This window comes from Callospermophilus lateralis, chromosome 6, assembly GCF_048772815.1.
Source record: "Callospermophilus lateralis isolate mCalLat2 chromosome 6, mCalLat2.hap1, whole genome shotgun sequence".
In the NCBI taxonomy this organism is placed as follows: Eukaryota; Metazoa; Chordata; class Mammalia; order Rodentia; family Sciuridae; genus Callospermophilus; species Callospermophilus lateralis.
Genome location: NC_135310.1, coordinates 18,062,780 through 18,086,393, shown reverse-complemented (window position 1 = coordinate 18,086,393; position 23,614 = coordinate 18,062,780). Strand labels below are relative to the sequence as shown.

The window sequence follows — 23,614 nt, the reverse complement described above, 5'->3', positions numbered from 1 at the left end:
TGGAGATTTCAAGCATACACACCCTGTCTCCCCTGGGCCTGAGCCTAGAGTCCACAAACACAGAGACTGTCTGGCTTGGCCATCACTCTTGCCTTGCAGAGGACTTGGCATTCACATAAATGCTGAACAGAATGACTGAACGGATGAATGTGCTACGCTCTCTTTTCTCCTCAGTTCTCTGCTCTGCTCTGTCTGTGAGCCCATCTGATTTAGCTTTCACATCTGTCATCTATCAATGAGATAATATTTTCTGCTGCATAATAAAATAACCTTCTCCTTTACCCGTCTTTAAGTTTCCCATCTTAGTTCTTGTAGGTGGCTGCACTCGGGGGTGCTATTTGCTACATTTTGATAGACCCTACAGTCAACCCACCCCTTTCAGATGATTTCCTTCCTTCTTTCTACTAAGGCTTTGTTTTACGTATGAATTATGCATTCCCACCTAGAATCTTGGCTGCTTTTTGACCTCACTTTGGGCTGAAGTCTTAGGGTCATGGGAATTGGAAATCTGAACTGCATGGAATTTCCAGCTGAAGGAAACCAACCTTAGTGTGGAGTCTTGCAGACCACGTGGCTCGACTCCATGAATGGGCTGCTTTGTTTAGTGACTGGCAGGTCTGTGAAGCCCACTAGTGTAATTAACCAGCTCACTCACCCCGTTGATGAGCACCTTGTCAAAGTGGCCGCCACCTGCCAGAGGGTTCTTCAGTCCTCCTACTAGATACCATCAGCCCTCTTCAGGGACCAAACTCACATCACAGAGCTAGCACTGGGGAGACCTTGGGCTAGCTTCTGGAAGAGGTGTAAGGCCAAGCCTAAGTGTCCATAGCCTCAGAATGTCTATTGAAGAGAATTGGATGCAGCTATTTGGTTGGAAGACAGGACCTGAGGCTGAATTTGGGGAGAAAATATCAAATGTCGACATCCTAGAATGGAGACAGGCTGACACTCTGCAGGGCAAGCGAGGTCTCCCCGTGCCCCAGCTCCTGGCCTCCACTGCTGACGCCTCCATGTAACCACCTCAAACAAACCACTGAGTTTTTTGGTTTCACCCCCTCCTGGAATAGTGGTAACTCTTAATGATGACATTGTTATTTTAAGCTTTCAGAATCAACACAATCTTCATAATTCACTTTATTTTAAATAAAGTACATAATAAACATATTTTTATCAGGTGAATATATAGTATTCTAAAGTAGTTAAAAAGTGGGATCTCTATATACATTCCTTCCCTATATATTGGGATGATATATTTTACTTTTTGTGCTGTTTCAGATTTAGCACTTTCAGAAATATTTCTGAGGGTTTTTTTGGTGTTGTTTTTTACTGCTTGTGTTTTATTAGGTTTAATTCCCCCCATCTCTCCCCTTTCCTCCTCGACCCTCTCTGGTTAGTTTGGTCCACCAAAACATGGTTGGAAAACATGAAGGAAACCCTGCTCCTTAGACATCAGTTCACTGAAATCTAAGTCCGAATGTATTCATTTTCACAATTTCAACCAAGATCGGCAGAATGCCAGGGATAGGTTGTCTGTGTTCCAAAGTGAGGAAGATGTCCCATTCAACAGTGAGTAGATAGTCCTCTAGGGCATTTGCTAACCTATCAAAATACATTAAGATTTGCAGACTCTTTTAGGAGGGCCTCTGCTGGAGAACTGATTCTGCAGTTCAAACAAATGGCCACCAGGTGGGGCAAGTGGTACAATCAGGACCAAATCAGGCTGTAACAAAGTTTCTGTGCAACCCTGAAATGTACATTTTATTTTTCCACTGTAGGATTCCCTGTTAGACAATTGACCCTAAATGGTCTTAGTACAGGCTCTCTAAGTAACCTCATTTACCAAAGCTTTGAATAAGGGAAAATAAACGTGAACTTGGAAGTGTGATTATTTGTGCACCTATCTTCCCCATCACATAGGACACCCCTGGAACATCCTTGTGTTCTGAATGGATTGGTGGCACTTAGGAGAGTGCTCACCCTGAAAGGAGCTCAACAAGTACTTGTTGGATTGAGATTTTTGAAACCAAGAATAACCATCTTGCGGCAATCAGATCCTGACTTGATGACACCCTCCCTGATTGAACTCTTTTCTGGGTCCTTCCTTTTGGGGTGTGTCTTCCTGGTCTGGCAGGAGCTGGCATGCCTCCAGGCCTTGTGCTCTGAGAACCTGCCAGCCCAGAGGAGTGGAAAGAATGTGGAGCTGGCAGGGAGAAGTCCTGCTCTGTGGGCCTAGAGCTAGCCATGTGGGCACTAGTCAAAGACAGAGGTTACACTGTGCCCCTTTGGCTTTCAGCATGAAGCCCACCTGTCCAACCAGTGCACAGAAAAAAAAAAAAGAAAAGAAATCAATAATAAATAGCAGGCCCAACTGACTGACGTTGGAGGGGTTTGGATGAATTACAAGCAAGTTGAACTCCCAGCTGGGTGAAGGGGCCACAGTTTCAGTGAGGGCCTTGATTAAGAAGGAAGAGGACATTTCCAGTTGGGATGGGAATGTATGGGAAGACCCTGATGACGCTGGGGATCTCAAGCCCCTAAATTCTGATGAGTCTTTGCTGGTGGAATTATTTGCCCCACTTCCAGCAGAAGCAGCTTCCCCAACCCCTGGGACAGGACCTTCCCACCCCAAGTGGGTCAACCTTGCCAGTTCCTCTGAGAGAGCATGGTAATGACCTCTTCAGGTGCCCACCTGTAAGACCCTAGGGATTCTCCTCAGGACCACTGCCATCTCTCTTGGCTTCTAGGCTTGTAACTAGTTCTGGTTCCTCAAGTCCCCAGAGAAAGGTACCAAGCGTGATCCATGATGAGGTGTGCTATTCTGCAAAAGAATGACTTCCTTTTTTTTCAGAGATGGAAACCAGGGAATGAATGTGGGAATGGGCATACTTAGGGGAGGAACGTGAACTTGGATTGGCCAAGTTTACTCCTGTGGGCCCCCAAGAAGGGATTCTGGATTTAGCATCACGGCTTAGAGAGTGGGCAGAGTGCTGACAGTGTGCTTGGTTGGTTGGCTGGAACACGAATCAAAAAGGCCCACTGTGAACTGAAAACACTCATCTCCTTGGGTTTCCTGTAGATGAAGGGATTTCAATGCTTTGGAAGATGGGAAGGTGTGATACCACGGAATGTATATTTAGTCTTTCTCTTGTTTCCTGGCCTGAAACTCTGAACATACTTAGACTCTCCAAAGTGATAGACTCTTTCCAAGTTAAGGAGTCAATGAATGGCGGGAAGTCCCTTGGCAACTTCAGGATCATGAATGGCCAAGGATTCAATCAATCGCGCATACGAAATGAGTTCTCCATAGACGCGCAGAGAGCTTTGGATACCTGAAGTCCCTGGAGAGTGGTGAGCCAGAGTGGGTGTGGAAGCTCGGCCCCTCTTCTCCACACCTTGCCCTGTGCGGCTCTCCATCTACATCCTTTATAATAAACTGGTAAACGTGCTTTGCTGCGTTCTGTGAGTTATTCGGGCAAATTAACTGAAATTGAGGTGAGGTTGTGGGAACTTGATTGGCAGCTGTGGGTCAGAAACACATCAAAAGCAACCTGGAGCCTGGGAGCAGCAAATGAAGTGTGTATTGTGGGTGGGTGTGGGGGGGACACAGCCCTCAGCCTGTGGGATCTGATTCTATCACCAGGTAGAAGGTGTCAGAACGGGTGTCCACTGCTGCAGAACGGCTGGCTGGCTGGCGGGTGGGAGAAGGCGCCACACCAGTCAAGGTCACAGAAGTCTCCTGTGGTGATTGAGCTGGGAGAGCTGAGGAAACACGGCATGGGAGTGGATTTGTCATGTGAGACCTACTCGCCCACACTGGGAGGGTCCAGAAGGTGTACCTTTGAGAAATGAGTTGTGAGGGGAGCCCCGGCATGCTGGGAGAGCTCTGTAATAACTCTTTTCTGGAGACCAGACCTTCCAGGGGTAGCCACAACCACTCAACTGACAGTTCTAAATGTAATGGAAGTAGTAGATCCGGGTGGCAGGGACAGCACTCAGTAGCCAACAGTGAGGTGGACCTCGATGGACAGCACTCTGGAGAGTCTGACGCACCCACACTCGTGGCACTCGCTAGATGGTGGTGGTGCTGCCAGAGACGAGGTAGATCGGAAGCCTACTAAATCCTTCCTTGATCTCTACAAGCAGAAAGGTTTCAGGTCAAGGGAACCAAAACACAAATGGCACATGTGCAGTTACGACCCATTTAAATGTGTATTTATGTTTAGCAGACATCTGTGTTTTCCTTCCTTTCTTACTTCCTCATCATACAACATAGGATAAAATGACTTTATATCAAAATTTCAGTACTGTTACTTTCACATAAATGACTTGGAAACTCTCAGCGTGGCTGCTAGAGAAGTAAATCAAAGGGCTGCCTAAGCCTGAATCCAACTTAGGTCTTTAGAAGCAACAATTGAACCTCTTTCTCTTGCTCTACCAGGATAGGAAGGATACAGCACTATTTCCAACCAGTTCCCTAATTAAAATACCTTCAGAGTTGTCATTGTTTTTTAAAGTAGTTACTCAGCTGACTAAATAAGATTACATAGACTCAGCATCTCTAGGAAACCATAACAGGTAGAATATGGAGTTAGAAATGTTATTTTTAGCCCATATATTACAGCAAGAGATTAGCACTTGTGAAATTAGATTGTTGAAAAACTGCCTCATGAGGTTACTGAATTTCTTTATAGACCCGAAGATACATGAATCTCTGCACATACACAGATGAAAGTCCACACATTTTTTGTCAGGACAGTCATTTTGCATAAGATTCATTGGTATCTAAAACTCAAATTCAAATTCATTATGTGTTTGTGCCACTGGTGATTTGAATGACTTTGTGATCAATCTCAATTGCATAGGTTTAAAAAAAGATTGTTTATATGATTTTTGTTTGTTTGTTTAGGTATGGGATTAAACCCAGGGATGCTTAACCACTGAGCCACATTCCCAGTTGTATTTATTTTATTTTGTTACAGAGTGTCTGTAAATTGCTGAGGCTGGCTTGGAACCCCTGGAATTAAAGGAATCTGTCACCACACCCTGCTAAGTTTACAAGATTTTTTTTTTTTTAATCCATGTCCTCATAAGACTAAGCCTTGATAAACAGGTAAAAAGTCCGATAGATAGGCACAAACTATTTTTAAAATAGTTTTCCTAAAGATCAGATTATTTTGAAGTTATAGAAATCATATTATTCTTTTTGTTTCTTTTAGTAACATCATTGTTTGGTGCATTACAATTGTTCAAAATAACGGCCTTTGTTATTACACATTGGTACCTTCACATAACCTAATTTGGGTTATTAGATTTCCCAGTACCTTCTCTTACTCCTCCCTCTCCTCATGTCTGGAAATCACTTATTATCATCCCTGAGAAGGACATGAAAAAAGGAAATAAATTGCTGGATGACAGTTCTTCAGTGCCAAGGATCATTCAAAGTATCACCTACAGTGCATTGCTCCAAAATTGGGGCCAGAGACGAGGAAGCTACTCTGGTTAACTGTTGCAGGGTTTGATCAGTTCAATGGATTTTGGTCTTTGTTATATTTTGCCTGTCCCAGATAAAAGTTTTTCAAATGGACAAGCTAACCAGAAAAGCTGCTCCAGTCCCTTCTGTCCAGTCTAGTCTTTCTTACTCTAAGCAAATCATCCTAATGTTCCTCCCTAGCAACTGAGGAAACAAAGACTTATGATAGACATGAAAGAAAACTCCATTTTTTTATATCATTTGATACTCACTCCATGTCCATAAACTACTAAAGTGTTAGGGTCTGTAAACAAGTCAGGATGGCGCCTGGCATTTTGCCAGAGGGAGTGGTTTGTGAAGGAACGCCAGGGAGCCTTTAAGTGTGGAGATTCCTTATTGGTTGACTGCTGTATCTAGTTTATGTTGATTAAGATAAGCTGTGTGGAATGTATATATACCCCTCCTGTCCTACAATAAACAGCTCCCACTCCTGCTGTATCAATGTACACAAGTTGCTCCTCACACCCCGGTTATTTTGCTGCAGCCGGACTGTGGCACTAAAGGTTTGCAATAAATCATCTCAAATACTATTTCATCTGTGCTCATAAAAAGTAGACACATTTTAATTGTTGGAACCTTTTACCTCTCTTGGGACCGAGGCCATTATTGGTTGGTGGCTGAGGTGGCCTCATGGGTTCTTCCAGAGCATTTCCGTATACATGACCTGGCTGGATTGGTGTTCGCAGGCTTTTAGCCTCTGCATGGGCTTTTGACCTTCGTGCTGCCTAATGGTTGAATCTGAAATCTTCCTAGGCCCCTTAGTGATAGTGACGTACCTGCCCCTTCTTCGTTCTTCCTACTGTCTCTTCCTACTCCCTCCTTCTATCACTATATAAACTTGTCCCTGAAAAAATAAAGTTGAGACTGTTGCACCTTCTTGGTTGTCTCCTCTCCCGACTCAGTGTGATTGTGGGCCAGGTTGGGTGGCAGGCCAGGTTGAGATACTTACCCTCTAGCTCAGCCCAGGAGAAGCTAATGTGCTTCACTACCTCTGTCAGAGGGTGGTTCCCACAGCTGGTGCCTTGGAGAGGACAGGCTGATCCTGCCTGCCTCCCGTGTACCCTTTGTCACAGGGAGCGACATTAATGTGAGACCAAATCAAATCCAGGGATAGACATTAATAGAATATCTCAAATAAGTATTTAATAAAAAGGCTAGCAAATTCAGGGTCTTTAATGAAACTTTAATAAAATTTATGAGACAAGGAAACTGAAAGCACAATATTTTCTTAGAAACTTTTCTGTTTGGTGTTATCTTCTTTACAACATAGAAGCTTTTCCTAAGAATGCAGGGAGTATGAAATTTCTAAGGCTCTCTTGCTGTTTTCTCCATTAAACCCCTGTCTTAAAAATCTTGAATCTATATTAATCTTTGTAATTTTCTGGCTACCTATATAACATGTTTTTCTCAAGCATGCAGTGAGGTCGCTGTTTCCAAGAGCTCTTCAATTCTGAAATATAAGAAGTGTGTTTCCAGGCATTGAAACCCAAAGGCTCACCTAGACACAATGGAGTGAGCAGAATACATAAAAATCTCTCCTGACAAATCTGAACTCTGCTTTTCCCAACCATGTGAAGTCTATTGGAAGAAGATTCCAAGTAATTTGGCACGTCGAAGCAAAATATATACTTTGATATTCTTCTCAGGAGTTAGCCATGTTATGTTGCAGGAAGGCAGATTTTAGTGCTGAATTTCTGATTGTATCCCCCCAAAAGTTGTTCCAGGCATATCATGCAAGAATGTAACCTCCAAAAAATAAATTATAAAGGGAGAAAATTAGACTTCAGAAGGCTGGATAATATTTGCATGTTCATGCATTTTACCACACATCAGACCTTCTTCCTTCTTCCTTGCTCTGATGTGAAGCATGTGCTTTCATTTTTCATTTTGGCTTAACATGTTATCATTTAATAATAATTCAGTAAATATACTTAGAACAAGAAAGTCACCTAATGACTCATGTCTTAGGGATGGTTTCAAAAAAAATTAATTGTGCATTTTGTACCATAGAGTATTCCCAGTGTTTCCTAGAATTGTTGCAACTGATGCTGGAAGCTTCGAAATAGAGCAGAAGGCATAAGGTCTGTGGCTTGTGACCCTTCCCAAAGTATGTAAGATCGGTAGACATTGAATGCAAACAAAAAACTATGCATCATTGAAGTTTTTCCTGTCACTAAAATGCTAGCAGAGCTCAAGGAATTGTGAGTCCCTTTTTCTATAGTACAGGAAAAATAAGAAATTTCAAGACTTGAGTTACCTACAATTTCTGAGAACGTACCTTGGTACTTAGAAGGTTCTCAACTTAAAAAGAAATGTCATCATTTTCCATAGCATTTGGAAACTTTCCATAGGTTGGAAACTTTACTCTCAGAGGTCATCAGTTCTCAGATATTTATATGTTTTGAATACTTAGCCAATCTGACTTTGGGATGCATCTTCCAGTTGTTGTCTCAGTGATTTTGTTCATGCCTAACAACTGATGGCATCTTAATTTTGGTAAAATAATGTAAATGTTAAGGTGAAATTTAGAAATAAGAAAGGAAAAGCTGATATGGGTAGCTACTGGGTGTTTTGTCTTCCTTTTTTTTATTTTTGTAAAGTGAAACAAAAGATAAACCCAAAGTTTCTATCTTAAGTTAGGTAAAATCAAAGAGGAGAAAAAAGAAGATAATATAGCTAATACTTCACTGCCACCTGTAATTTCTAAAACAACTAAGAGCATTTTTATTAAAATTAACTTTGTTGACATGTATATTAAATTATAGAGTAAATATTAAATAATTCAATCTATATTATATTATTAAAATTTACTTTGTTAAATTGTATTAATTTAAATGAAATTTAATGAATTTTTAAATATAAATCATACTATAATTCAAGTTAATCACCAATATCAGTTAATAAAATAAATGTAAATCCAACAATAGTATTAATAAAAGAAATTTAAACAATACTAATTAATAAAGTAAATTTAAATTCGATTAATTTATATTAAATGATAATATAATTTATATTTAAAAATATATTAAATTTAATTTAAATTAATTTTATTAAAAATGTTCTGAGTGGTTTTAGAGACGACAGGTGTCAGAGAAGTATGTGCTATGCAATCTGCTTTTTCTCTTCTCTGATTTCACCTACTTAAGATAGAAACTTTTGATTCATCTTTTACCTTAATTTATCAAAAGTTTGTAACTACTACTATTTTAAGCTTTTCATCTTTCAAAAACTGTTGTTAGCTTATTTCTCTCCCCAACTTGTTTTGATCTACTGTTGTATAAAATGTGTTTATAAGAATTATTGTAGAGCCCCCAATAGTATGTAGATAAACAGTCCAGATATTTAATGATGCATTCTTACTAATTAACTTTTGCATTGGCAATGGATCATGTGATCCCACTTTGGGGTTGACTCATAAAAATACTCTTCCTTCTGGACATATTTAACATCTGGAAAACTGGATTAATGTGAAGTGACTTTTCTGTAGAAGTGGAAATAAGCAAAATGGATAGGGGTCATAGAATTGGGATTCAAAGCATCTTAGAATTTATCCACTAAGCTTCATGTTTAGGTCCTCCCCGTTGGAATTTTCCCTTGGTAGTTGTACAATGTTATCTTGGATAAAATAAATATTCTCAACTTTTTGCAACATTATATTTGGTTTTCATGTACTCTAAATCTGAGACCTCCTTCTTATGGGTTGGATTGTTCTTGTTTCCTGTAATTACATGTATCATTTTTATCTTAATGCCATTAAATTTAAGAAATATTATTCTTTTTTTAAAAAAAGAGGTTGGAACTAATGGTTCAAGAATGCTGCTCTGTACAGTTGCTCACAAAATTACATCAGAATTGATGACTGGTGATGATTAACTGCTACATTGGAACAAAATTCTATAAACAAAAAGTGCTACAAAAAACAAAACAAATTTTTAAAAAAGTACTATGGCAAAAAATCACAACAACAAGAACTCAAAAAATAAAATAAAATGCCTAGTACCTATACACTTACATACACCCGCTTTTTTGCTTTCTCTTACTGACACCACCATGATCTTTATGCAACAACTGCTCCATTTTGTCCTTTGGAATGTCCAGAATGCTCCCCATCAACTGCAATACTTCAAGACGTTTGCCTTTTGGTGCCTTGAAATGACCGATCAAAAGGTTTCTCATGAGGACCTTGTCTAGTTTTCCTTCTGTGCTGTTGACCAAAGTGGACAATTTCTGTTGTGCATGGTCCAACATTTCTTTTCGGAGCTCGTTTTGTTTTTTCAGTTCTTCCATCTCTTCTTCCTTGAGATCTAAGTCTTCTCTCAGTTTGGAAGCAGAATCCAACATAGCATTTGCTTCATGCAAACGTTCCTGCAATGATGATACTTCTCCTTCTAGCTTTTCGGCCTTGTTCTTCCATTCAGCTACCAACTGTTTTTCTTTGGCTAGTTCAGCAGAATGCATAGCTTTCTCTTCTTCTTGGGAGTGCTCTAGGTTACTTGATGACAGGGCACACTGCCTTACTCGTTCCTGGCAGAGCGAAAGCTGCAGTGCATTCTCATCCCTCTGTTGAGAGACCAGACTCAACTGTTCCTGCAGGGACTCTATCTGCACACTGGCTTGATGACTTGCCTTAGAAGATGTAGCTAGCTTCTCCTCCAAGAGTGTGACTTTCTGTCTCAGTTGAATCTCTTTGTCTTCCGCAGCCAATATTTCCTGGGCGTAAGACTCTTCTGATTCCAAGAGCTGGCTGCGTAGCCTTTCTAGCTCCCGGTTTAGGCGTAATTCTTGGTCCTGTAAGTGTTGAACCTCTTTTGTTCTTAGGATTTTTACTTTGGTCTCTTGAAAAATATCAGAATTCAATGTTTGAGCATCTCCTCTTTCTCCAGGCAACTGGGCTTTTATTTTTTCAATAGTTGTCTGCAAGTTCTTAATCTCCTCCTCTTTGTCTAAAAGTAACTGGCTATGCGCAGCATTCATCTGCTCATATTGGTACTTCAATTCATCCATTTCCTCCTTCTGCTCCTGTAAAGACTGAAGTAGTTGCATTTTACGCTGGTTTTGATTTTCAATTATATTCAGATGGTCTTCAATTTCATCTTCCAGATGATTTTTGACTATATTCAGTTGAGATACCTCCAATTCTAGTTCTGTGATAGCATCAAGAGCTTTAGGCTCAGCCACTGGTACAGCTTGATTTTGCTGTTCCCTAAGTGTTTCCAGTTCGAATTGCAGATAGTTGTTTTCTGCTTTCATGTAGGTAAGATTTCTGTCCTTTCTTTCAATGACTTGCCTTAAAGTTTCATTTTCTCTTAAGGCCTGAGAACACTTATCTAAATCCTTTTGTAGTTCTGAATTTTTTTCTTCGAGTTTTTCAATAAAAACTTCTTTCTCATTTAGGACTTGTTTCAATTGCTCCTCGTCTTCTATATAAGATGCCAAAATTTCCTCCATTTCTTTTTCATCAGCAGTCATTTGCTCAATATTCTTTTTGAGTCCTGCTATTTCAAAGTCCTTCTCTTGATTGAGTTGCACTACACACTCGTGTTTCAGCTGTAAGGCAGAGGTATTCAAATGATGTGCATTGGAGAGTTCCTGAATAGTCTGCCTGTGATTATTTGCTTCTTCCAACAGTCTTTTTTCTGCCTGGTGAAGTTTGGCTTCTATCTCTTCTTTGTCTCTTTTTAGAGTCTCCATGATAGTGTCTTTTTCTTGAGAGATTTGATTGTTAGCAGCAATAGATTCTTCCAACTTACGCCTTACATCTTCACGTGCTAAAATCAACATTTCATTTTCTGTTTTGAGATCAATAGCAACTTTCTTTAAATTTTCATTGAGCTGTTCTACTTCAGAAAGATTTTGCCTTAAGTTGCCAATTTCTGCTTCCCGTTCTTTAAGCATGTCATCCTTACAATGACTGTTAGAGTCTTCATTCAGAGAACTTCGGTACTTACTCTTAAATCCAGACAGCTCATCTTCAATTTGTCTAATGGGATCCTTAAGCCCAAGGTTTTCCTGCTGGATGTTTAAACTATTTTTTTGTGACTGATTTAGCTGATCTACTAAATCTTCTACTTTACCTTCAAGCTTCTGCTTGGTTAAATGCAAATCACTGAGGCTCTGTGCATTCCCAGTCAACTTCTCCTTCTGCACATGCAACTCTTGGGATATGTTCATTTGATCATCCTCAAGTTGATGAACTCTCTTTTTTTCATCATCTAGTTCTTGTTCCAACTTCTTGATGACAAGGTCTCCTTCATTTTGTTGTTTGGATAGCTCATCTTTTATCAAAATCATGTGCTTTGTAGCTTCCTGATTCGGATGATCCAGTTCTTCTAACTCAGCTATCAGCATTTTCTGTTCATTGATAGTCTCATTCAGTTCTTCCTCCTTTGCCTTCAAGTGAACTTGTAAGTCTAGTAATCGTACATTCAAATTCATGTCTGTTGAAGCTCTGTTTTTCATGACTTGATGGTCACAGCTCAATTTTGACAGTGACATCTGAAGTTCCTCTTTTTCTTGACTCAATGATGACTTTTCTTTTTCTAAAGCTTCAACATGCATTTTAAGTTTCAGATTGTCTTCAGCAAGACGGTTATCCTGGTTTAAGCCATTTAGTCTCATGATTTCCTTCTCAGCATCAGCCAGGGCTTGTTTTAGCCTGAACACTTCTTCCACTGCTGAACTCTGAGGAAGGATTTTTCCCTTTTCTGCCACAGTAGAACTCTGCTCCAAAACTGACATTTCATGCTGATGATCATCTATGTCTGGACTTTGGTTTGGTTGAAGAGTCTTGATAGCATTTTGTACTTTGCAGATTTCACTTGTGTCAGAATGATATTTTCCCTGAGCCTCAGCAATCTGCCTCGAGTGACCAACTTCAGGTTCATATCTTGCAACTTTAATTGACAATCTGCTTGTTTCTTGTCGTGATAAAATTATGTCACTAAAATCCATGTCATCATCACGGAAGGCGGAAAAATGACTACTGATCCCGGAACCGAATGGAGCCAGAGCAGTTGTTGTTGGTACGCCACCAGCTCCTGAAGGTACCCATTGAGCAGCTGCCTGTAGTTGAAACACTTGATTTTGCAGTACAATCTGTCTTGCTTTAAGATGGCGGCTGATCTCTACCTCTTTCTGTTGCAGTTGATATTGGTAACTTACAGACTGATGGTTTATTTGCAGCTCTGATGCTTCATGCTTTTCTTCCAGATCAGTACAATCCTTTTTCAGTCTTTCATTCTCACATCTTAGTGTGGAATCAGTAGTTTCCATTTCCTCTTCCCAGCAATGATGTAATGCTGCTTCTGGGTCTCCTAAGTCATCCAGAAGTATTTCCCTGGTGAAGCTGGAGATATGGCCAGTGAGGGAAGCCAAGCTGCTCCCCACCTGACCCAAGAAGTGGCCCAAGCCTGAGACCAGGCCTCCAAACCAGGACGACATCGCCACCACTTCAGTGATCCATGGGACCAGCTCCAAACACCGCGTCCATCACCGTCCACTTCTCTGCCCCGAACGTCCTCCAGCGTTGCTAGGGTCAATTATGACCCAAGCGCTCAGAATTCCTCACAGCGCGAGGTTCCTGGGGCTCCACCAATACCAACCATCCCTCCCTGCCTCTAAACTCAGAAGCCGGTCCTGGGCTTTGACCGGGGGCTGGCAGCCAGTAGCACACTCACCCCCTGCAGGGCCTCTGCTTCTTCCCTGCACTTGCCTGTCAGCTATTGGCTCACAGGATTGGGCAGGGTTGGCTGGGAGGAGCTAGAGATACAGGAAAGTGTCCTAGTTTGAGTCCAAAGGCACTCCCACGAAGAATCAATGTTGTAGTTGAAATCCAAAGGTAGTTCACTGGACAGTTCCCTCTTGTCTGGGAGAGGTGGATTTTTTGTTGCTTTCAGTTGCATTCAGTTGACAAGGTGAGGTCTCGCTCCATTACAGAACGCAATCTATTTAATTAAAAGTCCCCGATTCAAAAGTAAATCTCACCCCAAAACACCAGAGTAATTACCAGAGTAATATTTGGCCAATATGTGAGCATCATAGCTAACATATACAATTAATTTTAAAATCGGAGATGGCAGAGGCATCCCACACGTTCTATAGTCTCATGTCCAACTCAGGAACAAGAGATTCCTTTCTTCCACATCATTTTCCAGGCCTGAATCGAAATGACTCTCATCGTGGGGACTGACTCCAGCCACTCCAGAACATTCTCTCTTAGAGCCCTGAGCAGCTTTTCCCAGGCCTGGTGCAGACCACGCAGAACTCCTGAATCGGGGGCTGGGGGTGGCACTGAAAAACCAGCCTCTATCTCAGAGCCAAGCCTGTCCAAGGAAGGAACATGGCCTTTGTCCTTGGAAAAACCCACAGAGCACTCCTAAGCACATCCCCACCCTGCTAAGTTGTTTATCTACAAATAACAGGAGATATCTGCTGCCCCAGGTGTCCCTGACTCAGTCAGGCTAGGAGGGACCCATAGCAACCCCCTAGCAGCCACCAATCAGCGTGAGACAGGGAAATACCTGGGATGCCAGATGACCCTCCCAGTAGTTTATGGTGGTTGATAACATGTTGGGAATCCATGTAGTTCAGCACGTACACCCCTCATGGCTTAAACCAATCAGTTCAAATGAATACCCCTTTTGTACTGACCAATCACCCGACCTAACTTGTTCCCGCCAGTGAATGTGCTAATCATGTTTTAGAGTTGTTATTTGATTTTCCCGCGGTGTGTGATGATTTGCTATGATGTATGTGAAGTCCCTGTCCTCTCCAAAGAATGTATAAAACTACTGCAAACCTGGGCTCGGGGCCTCTCAGCGTCACCAGTTGCTGTGTGTGCGCGCAGAGGACCGAGCTAGCTCGCAATAAACACCTCTTTGCTGCTTACATCGATCTTGGGTCTCTGGTGGTCTTTGGGGGTCCCGAATTTGAGCATAACAGCACCTCTCCTGTTGGACTTCCTTCCCCTGGTTTAGACCCTGAGAGGGGCAGGGAATCCAGAAAGCTGCATGTCTGCTGGAAGGTGAGCCTGAAAGGAGGCCAGTCCTGAGGCCCGGGAGGACTCCACCCTGTCAGGTCCTGAGAGCCCAGACTCATTATGGTGCCCCCTGGTGGGCAGGGAGTGAACCACGGTTAACAGAAGTCTCTCAGAGAACCAGGACCTGCTGGCCCCACCCGGTGGGTTAGTTTAGTCTTGTGTGGGGGTGTTTGAGAACTGGGATAGAACCCCGGTGCACTGAACCACTGAGCTCCGTCCCAGCCCTTTTTACTTATTTATAGTTTAAATCATGAGACGGGGTCTCACCAAGTTGCCTTGGGCCTTGCTAAGTTGCCTATGCAGTCGCACAATGGCCTAGGACCAGAATGAGGGCTGAAATGCACTGTTTGCTCTGAGGTCCTGAGGTCACGTTGGCAGAGTTGGTGACCCACCTCTGAGTCCCATCCCATTTTTTATACTTTGACTAGAGCTTTAGAGAATCCCAAGGGCCTGCTTGGATCTGTTCTTCCCAAAGCATCCACCCAGTTGCCCACTGGCTGAGCCCTTGAAGTCTCCCTGCTCTCATGTGTGCGCCCTCCCCAGCAGCTGGATGGTGACATCTGAGGGACCCTGAGCAGTCTTCCACGTGCCAGCAGAGGTGGCTTGGCTGACGTCAGGTGCTCAGAGGGCCTGCCTCCCAGCGGTAGGCCAGGGCGGTAGGGAGCACATCTGAGACACCCTGGGCCTCTCCTCCAAGCCCACTGCCCCACGGAGTCACTGCAAAGCCCAGAGCCACCTGATCTGGGAACCTCTGTCTGTCCTCCAACATCCCTTTGTCACTGCTGTCCTCTCTGGGGTCGGGGGACCAGGTGGCACAGACAGTGCCTCATCTTCCCAGTGTTCCTGAAGCTCCTGCCCAGGCCAACCTACTTCAAAAGCCCTCTAATCTGACGCTTTTCAGACGGACCCTCCTCTCCACCTCCAGGCAGAGGGAGCGCGTCCTACCCCAGCCTTCCAGCCCCTCTGATCTGACATGGGTAGGGCGTCACGGAGTCCTTAGAGCGTCATCACAGCGAGCAGAAGCTGCTCGAGACTGGAGCCCCTTGGCGACGGGCCAGACGCAGGTCTTCCATGGCCACATGGATGTGGGAAAGTGCATGCAGTTGTGAGGGACTTCACGTGTGGTGGCAGGGCTGTGTGTGACTTCACGTGTGGTGGCAGGGCTGAGGGACTTTATGTGTGGGTCAGGGCTGAGGGACTTCACGTGTGGGGGCAGGGCTGAGGGACTTCACGTGTGGGGTGGCAGGGCTGAGGGACTTCACGTATGTGGCAGGGCTGAGGGACTTCACGTGTGGTGGCAGGGCTGTGTGTGACTTCACGTGTGGTGGCAGGGCTGAGGGACTTCACGTGTGGGGGCAGGGCTGAGGGACTTCACGTGTGGTGGCAGGGCTGCTTGTGACTTTACATGTGGTGGCAGGGCTGAGGGACTTCACGTGTGGGGGCAGGGCTGTGTGTGACTTTACATGTGGTGGCAGGGCTGAGGGACTTCACGTGTGGGGGCAGGGCTGAGGGACTTCACGTGTGGTGGCAGGGCTGTGTGTGACTTCACGTGTGGTGGCAGGGCTGAGGGACTTCATGTGTGGGGGCAGGGCTGTGTGTGACTTCACTGTGGTGGCAGGGCTGTGTGTGACTTCACGTGTGGTGGCAGGGCTGAGGGACTTCACGTGTGGGGTGGCAGGGCTGAAGGACTTCACGTGTGGTGGCAGGGCTGAGGGACTTCACATATGTGGCAGGGCTGAAGGACTTCACGTGTGGTGGCAGGGCTGTGTGTGACTTTACATGTGGTGGCAGGGCTGAGGGACTTCACATGTGGGGGCAGGGCTGAGGGACTTCACGTGTGGGGCAGGGCTGTGTGTGACTCTTGCACAGGGACATTTGCCATTTGGACCCTTTCCCCATGACAGCACTGGACACTGTACTTCATGACTGTGTAGAGGACAGTGAGTCCAGGCTGGACCACGTTCCTGTTTTCTCTTTGATCTTAGAAGTTATTAAAGCATTGTCCTGGGTCCCTGTGGCATATGGACCCCGAGTGCTGGGCTTCTTGTGCCTAATGGGAAAGTCTGTCCTGGGGTTCAACCCGGATCTTCAGGGAGTAGCTCTGGGGGTTTTTACAGTGATGGTCCCGTGTAGCCAAGACTGACGGAGTATGAGGGACGTGTCAGCATGCACACAGGGTCCCCCGATCCCCATCAGTCCTCCCCGCGCTCCTCAGTGTTGCCTGTCGGAGACTTTCTAAGTGTGTGCGGGTTCGTCTGGCTCCTGTGGCTCAGCACGACACCGAGAGACTTGCCCATAGCACACGTAGCACAAGCTCTTGTTGAAAACCCTTCTGGGCCACGTTCCATTGTGTGGACACAGAGAACTTTGTGCATCCCTCCTGCTGTCAGCAGACATTTGAGTTGAGTCGGAGGGTTCTGCCAAAAAGTCTGGTGAGCGCATCCTTGTACGTGTATCTTAGTGGGCAGACATGCTCATTGCTCTTGGGCTTATACATAGAAAACACATGAAGTAGGTATTTTCGATATGTATTTTCAGAATTGGAGTTAAGATTGTTTCCAAAGCGAGGTTGAAGATATTTACTCTCCCTTTTCCTGAGATTTGATTTTTTAGGATTGTTGTGACAGGGGTAGTAATGGTCACTGAACCAGGCTCTGCAGTCTCAGAGTGTGGTCCTAGGACTATTGGTGCCATGGAAATTCGAGAAATCATGGCACTGGAAAGAGACAAGCAGATTGGGAGGCGTGGAAATGCGAGATCTATCCAGCCAGGGCAGGCTCAGGGGCGTCTTTTCCAAAGACAGAGCACTGCTCTCTGTCCTCGGGACTCTCACAGTGCGAACTCCTGGGTTTCCAGACTTTCTCGGGGGAGTCTCCTTGCCGTCCCCCCTTTTCCAGCAGCTCTGCTTCCCGCCGTAGCGGCTGAGCTGCCTGATGACAGACCACAGCCCAGGAGCTCTCAGCTATCAACACAGGTAGAGCGGGCACCTTGGGAAGGAGTTGTGCTTCCTTTCCCACCTCTTGATGCTCAGGGAACACCTGCAGCCTGCAGCGGCACCGTCCTTACCACGTTGGTCTCCTCTCCTGAGTAACACGCGAGAGGCTGTCTTTTTGTTAACCACTGTTTTTAGGAAACTCCTTAGGAAGAGCAAGGAATAAGCAAGCACCTAGCAAACAGCCGCAGTCACGCCAAGTATCATCTTAATTCCTCTTACCCAGGAGAACCACCCTCCAAAAAGGGTTTCTGGATCCCATTTTTCCAAGTCTGCACAGGCACATGGGCAATGCTTACCACATGACCTCTGTGACCTTTTCTATAATCTTCCTGTATCCTCGGTTTGTAAACAATAGTTACTCAAGTTCCATGTCGTTTTCTGGTTTGATCCAGTTACTGGATACATGGGTCACACAGAGGGAGGTTTGGTCTCCTTCACCATGTGCCATCTGCCAGGAGGGGCCAGGTCTTGTTGGCCACCTGTGGCTTCCCTTGGAAGTGTTAGGGGCATCTTTCATTTTATTTACCAACTGATAAAAATGCAGATAATACTCAAATACTACCCCACAATCTCATCTATGTTTAATCCAATTTACTCGATTTTAATTGTTAATTTTAGGTTATCCATAAACCAAGACATTGGACAATTGTAGTTAACAGTTCAAGCCTCTGTTCTTCCAGAGAAAGACCTAGAAGCAGTGGATAGTACACGTCAAACATTTTATAGAAATCAACACTCTACTGACTGACCACTTAGAAAAATGTGTGGGTTAGTAATTCTAAAGACATTTTTATTCTTATCTGTTTAACCAATTTAAACTGAACCTTTTAAAAAAATGTTTAAGACATATGGACTAAAAACTATTTGGATTCATTTATCAAATTTAAGAGTGCTCATTTATCTATAAGCCAACTTTGATACTACACGTGATATATATATATAAACACAACATACACACAGATGTACACAAATATTTAAAAATGATCAGGAAACAGATTTTATAGCTTTTCTTGAATGATTGACCTCTGCACAAAGACAATAGGAAAAACAGGATTAAAAACTTCAGTTGGGCAAAACAAGACTAATTGGAACAAAATGTACTAATTTAGGCTCACAGGACCAAATGTGAGTTTACCGTAGAAACCTTGAGACTCAACAAGACAGAGGTTTTGAATAAAAAATGACATGGACATAATTATTCCCAAGTTGTTATTGCTGTCCTTCAAATCATTCCTTATTTCTCCCCCAAAATCAAATCTGAATACTCTTTGGCATTGCCCCAGTTCCTTCCGTCAGTGGCAGTGAAGGATCTGGGCGGGCGCAGGAGCGGGAGCCTTGGCACCGGCTCTGATTCCTCTCTCACCCTCCTTGTTGGCATCAGCTGGAGTCGGAAGTCCAGGAGTGTTGGCCTTCAGGCCGCCTGAAGTTTGAGTCAGAATACTTGGACCCAAATAAACAACGGTATTTTGTCATCTTTTGAGTTTTTATTTTTTTAATGCTTGTTTTAGAACAATACATGAAAGTAGAATTTTGACCCTTAATCATTTTGCTTTTAGTGAAGACCCAGAAACAAAGCAATCTTAATCTGTCTTTCCATTGACCAACAATTTAAAAAACACATTTATAAAGTATATCCCATTTATGTTAAATCTGATTTACCCATTTTTAACTTAAGTTTCCCATGAAAACCAAATTTAGTTAACATTGTAAGCCATTCTTTTCTGTTCAAGAAAAATCCTAGAAGCAATGGACATTGTACTTAAACATTTTTATAGAAAACAATACCCTTCTCTGGCTAATCCCCTGGGAAAAAATGTGTGGGTTAGTCACTTCAAAGACTTTTTATAAAATTTTTGTCTCTTTAACCACTTTAAGTCACATGAGCTAAAATGTATTTGGATCCATATTTTTAATTTTATGAGCACTCTTTAATGCCAATTTTTGGTACCAGGTGCATGATATGTAGACACAAGCACACATGTAGACACAACTTAGAATACACAAGTGTGCACACATGTACCTGAAATTAGCAGAAAACAAAGATTTTATAGTTTTGTGGGGTTTTTTGGCTAGGTATGACTTCCACAGGTAGGATACAAAAAAGCTATATGGGTTTATTATACAGACTGTCAGATTCAGTGCTTTCGAGATTAAAATAGAGCTGTGAAGTTGAACCCTGGGAATAAAGTCTTGACAGTCATGGTGGATGCCAAGGTTCAGCTGGCTTCCTGAGGCAGATTCACTGGCCCATTACCACTCTTTATTTTCCTGCTTGGGACCCTTCCTCTAGTGAAAGTTAGCCCTTGAACAACTGGCTTCTGAGTAGACACAGCGTAAAGAAAAACAGAGGGCAATAAACTTCAGTTACACAAAACAAGGCTAATTGGTTCAGGAGAAAAGGTGAATTTACCATAAAAAATAAACTTGGGCTCAGAAAAATATGACGACTACAGAAAGGGCACACACACAGAACAGCTGTATGAGACCAGAGGGCACCTTCAGGTCAGATCACGGTCAGCCCAGGTATTTAAAGAACGTGGGAGTCTGTGAAGTCCCAAGAAAAAGAAAACTTGCCCATTTGGGCATCTCTCCATTTTCCTTCCCTGGGCGGTATGGAGAGAGAGGAGGAGATCATTTAGGGAGGAACTTGCTGAGAGACAGAACCCTAGAGGACAAGAAAGGAGAAAACAGGCTTGAATGTCCCCTAGCAGCTTGGACTTCAGGTGATACCTTGTTTTTCTTCTTCTGTTCCCCCCACTTCATTGTCCCAAGGCACACAGAAGAGGAGGTCACACAAAACGCCCCCTGGCCGTGTCCCTGAGGGAAGCTTAGGAACTAAGAGGCCGAAGGCGCACCCATGTAAACCTCGGCCCAGTTAGAGGTGCCATCCCAGGGGTGAATTGCCATTTCGCTATACAAAGTCACCGGGAACTGCAGGTGAGGGCTCATTTGGACTCTAGCACACGCCGTGAAGCCGCAATAGTTTCACACTCACACACACACTCAGGACTTCTAAACACTGTCTTCCACTGGGTTCCCCATACTGATAGCTCCCTCGTGGGAGCCCCTGATACTGATGGCTCCCCAGCAGGTGGCACGGAGGTGACCAAGCTCCCCTTCCGTCCTACGGACAGGCCTGACTGAGGCCTCAGGTCCCAGGACTTATCTGTATCCTGACCACTGTGGGTGCTGGTCCAACTCTCCAGGGAGTCCCCCAGGCGAAGGAGACCCCAAAGCTATCGGGTGCCGTCATCTCATTTGATTTGAGGGGCACCGCACACTCCGGCATAAGCAGCCAGCGACACCAGTGGCGCAAGGGGCCAGGGTGATTGTCACTTCCGGTCAGGGAACCAAAACATTGCAGGAAACAGACGGCAGATACACCAGCAGCGCTGGGAGAGGAGAATCCAGACTCTGTTTCCCTCCAGCAGGCCCGGAGGAGAGCAGACTCCAGCTCTGAGCCCTGACCAGGCTCTCACAACATTTATAGGTCATTTGGCGTCATCTTGGACCCGTCCTGTCACTGGGGCTTTTGAAAGTTCCCAGTCTGTGTGGCTGAAGGCCTTGTGGGGCCCCCAACATAGAGCACTCCCAGAGACAGCAGAAGGGCCCTTCCACAGGCTCCTTAGACCTGGAGGCCTGGCCCAGGGATGTTTGCATATCAAGAGGGAGAAGGCAGACTCCAGGGGCAGTCATTTAGGCCCCTGGAGGAAGGCTGGGCGGAGGAGAGCTGACCCTTGCCGGCCCTGGTTTCTTAGGGTGTCTGCAGTTTCCTCTCACAGCCAGGTCTGGTTTCGCCGTCACTTCACCTTGACCTGTCTCAGAGCTGGGGTGGCACAGGGGGCACAGATTGTGTGAAAGGGGAGAGACCTTCACCCGGGAGGGTGCCTGAGCTCTCCTGGGATCAGTGAGGTGCAGGGACACTGGGTGCTGCACACAGACGTGTCTCTGCTCAGACTTCAGAGCCTGTAATGCAGCGGGAAGACTCCAGGCAGCTCTGGACCCCGACCTTCCAGGGGGTGAAGTAAAGATCTCCACTGAGCTGGGTGTGGTGCCGCAGGTCTGTCATCCCAGTGACTCTGAAGGCTGAGGCAGGAGGGTCACAAATTCGAGGCCATCCCCAGAACTTAGCAAGACTCAGTCCCATGGAAACGGGAAAGGGTCTGGGAGTCCGCCCGACAGCAGTCTCCGGTGCATGGCTCTTGGCTTAGAGGTGGTTGATCCCAGAGATGGTGACAGACCTCCGGGGTGGGAAGCAGGCCAGATGGGGGTCTGTGAAACTGGGCTTGGCAGGCAAGCAGAGGCATTTTCCACTTAAATTCCTTTGCTACCTTGTGTTTGTCAACAGATTTTCAAGATAAGTATTTCTCTTTTAAAACCTTTGCATTCATACAAATGTGCTCAAAATAGAAACATGACTCAAAAACCAAGAATATTCCAAAATATTCTAACACAATTATTCACAGACAACACGAGCCACCCCCCAAGCCCCTCAAATGTGCTCAGTACCAGTGGGAACGGATGTCCTGTGGATCCTTCCAGATCTGTGTTCCTTTGCACATATGCCAGTGTGCCACAGCCGTGTGTGTGTGTGTGTGTGTGTGTGTCTCATGACTCCACAGCTGCTTGTCACTGGGCAGCACGACGACACCCATACCATGAGCAAGCACAAGTTATCAACTCTGCCGCTAGACGTGTGGTGGTGGCTGGTACCTTGTCCCCTACCCCTGTCACCAGCACTTTGCATTCCACACTTCCTATGCTGTGCTGCTGGTTCTTGGGCTACAGTCTCAGAAACGGAAGCCCAGGTCAGAGTTCTGCCCGTCTTTGCATCATTCATGCATATTTCTGGACCACCCTCCCCAGACGTGACAACCTGTACCCCACCTTCTCAGCAGCACTGAGCAAGGTGATCCTAAACCCTGGGGCAAGATAGGAGGCCAGGCCGAGGGCAGACTCCTGTTTTGGCTTGTTCCCCTCTAAGGGGGAGACTCAGACACTTCCACTGTTACTCATCTTTCTTCTTTGGAAATCTGCTCCTCCACTGTCTCATTTTCTCTTGTAGTGTTGACAATCTCAGGCCTGGCAGCCCCAGCTAGGCCCCTGACTCCTGGGCATACACATGTCCATGCACAGCGGTGCTTGCTGGACCTGAGAATCATGGTGGGGGTCCTCAGGCTGCCCCCTCCCAGAGTCCCCTTGGCTGTCATGAGAGAACGCACCCCGATGTGAGCAACACTCATGCTTGAAGAGGACCTTTCTATGGCTCTGCCGAGGGTCCCAGCCCGTGAGCACGCCCTCTGTAGAAGTCAGATGCTTAACAAAAATTCAGTGTCTTTCCATCCTGCTTCCTCCCAGCAGGCCTGGGTGTGGTGTGGTGTGAGCTGTGGTGTGAGGTCTGGTCATGTGAGGTACAGGGGCCAAATCCTGGGAGCAAGGGATATTGCATGGTGAACCCCAGTAAAGCTCAGCAACCCCCAGGGGCACAGGGAGACCTGAATGTTCCTGGTGAAGGTTTGTAGTGTGAATTAGGAACAGTCTCCAGGGACATCTCTGACGTCTCAGGAAATGTTCTGGGTTACAAAATGGATCCTTCAACCCACCCCTTCAACTCCTGCAATGGAAACTGCCCAGTGGAGAATGCTCCTGCCCACTCTTCCTCTACGGGGGGGGGGGGGGTCGAGGGCACAAGGGTCGAGGTCAGTAAGTGGACTTGGTGGCCATCGTTCCTTGCCACATCTGTCCTGGGAGGGCTGAGGCTTCTTGCTCACTTGTCATCACAGGGTGGCCACAGGACATGCCTGAGATAGGGCCACAGCAGCACCTGGCGTCACAGTGCCTGCCCCAGAGTTGGGGCTCATCTTCACCCTAGACCAGTGGCCACTTCAATCCACAGGAGATGGAGGGAACCAGGAGGGTCCCTTGGGTCTGCCCCTCCACTGGCCTGGCAGCCCAGGACCAGATGGATCCTCAGCTGTGCCTACTAGAACTTTGAAGAAGAACTAACGCCAGTCCTCAAATTATTCCACGAAACAGAAAGGGAGGGAACACT

General features: G+C 45.1%; 1 long non-coding RNA gene across 11 annotated transcripts in view; it reads left to right on the top strand.

The window, feature by feature from the left end:
- The window catches only part of LOC143401108 (uncharacterized), a 187,347-nt gene that overhangs the window by 149,293 nt on the left and 14,440 nt on the right, over nucleotides 1-23,614 (top strand). For 3 of the 11 annotated variants that reach the window (XR_013155519.1, XR_013155517.1, XR_013091601.1), the window contains one exon: nucleotides 1,918-3,446. The exons of 7 other annotated variants lie outside the window; for them this stretch is intronic. This is a non-coding gene — a long non-coding RNA (uncharacterized LOC143401108). Of the gene's footprint in view, nucleotides 1-1,917; nucleotides 3,447-23,614 lie in introns of those variants that run through there. One more of the 11 variants, XR_013155516.1, reaches the window with a different exon arrangement.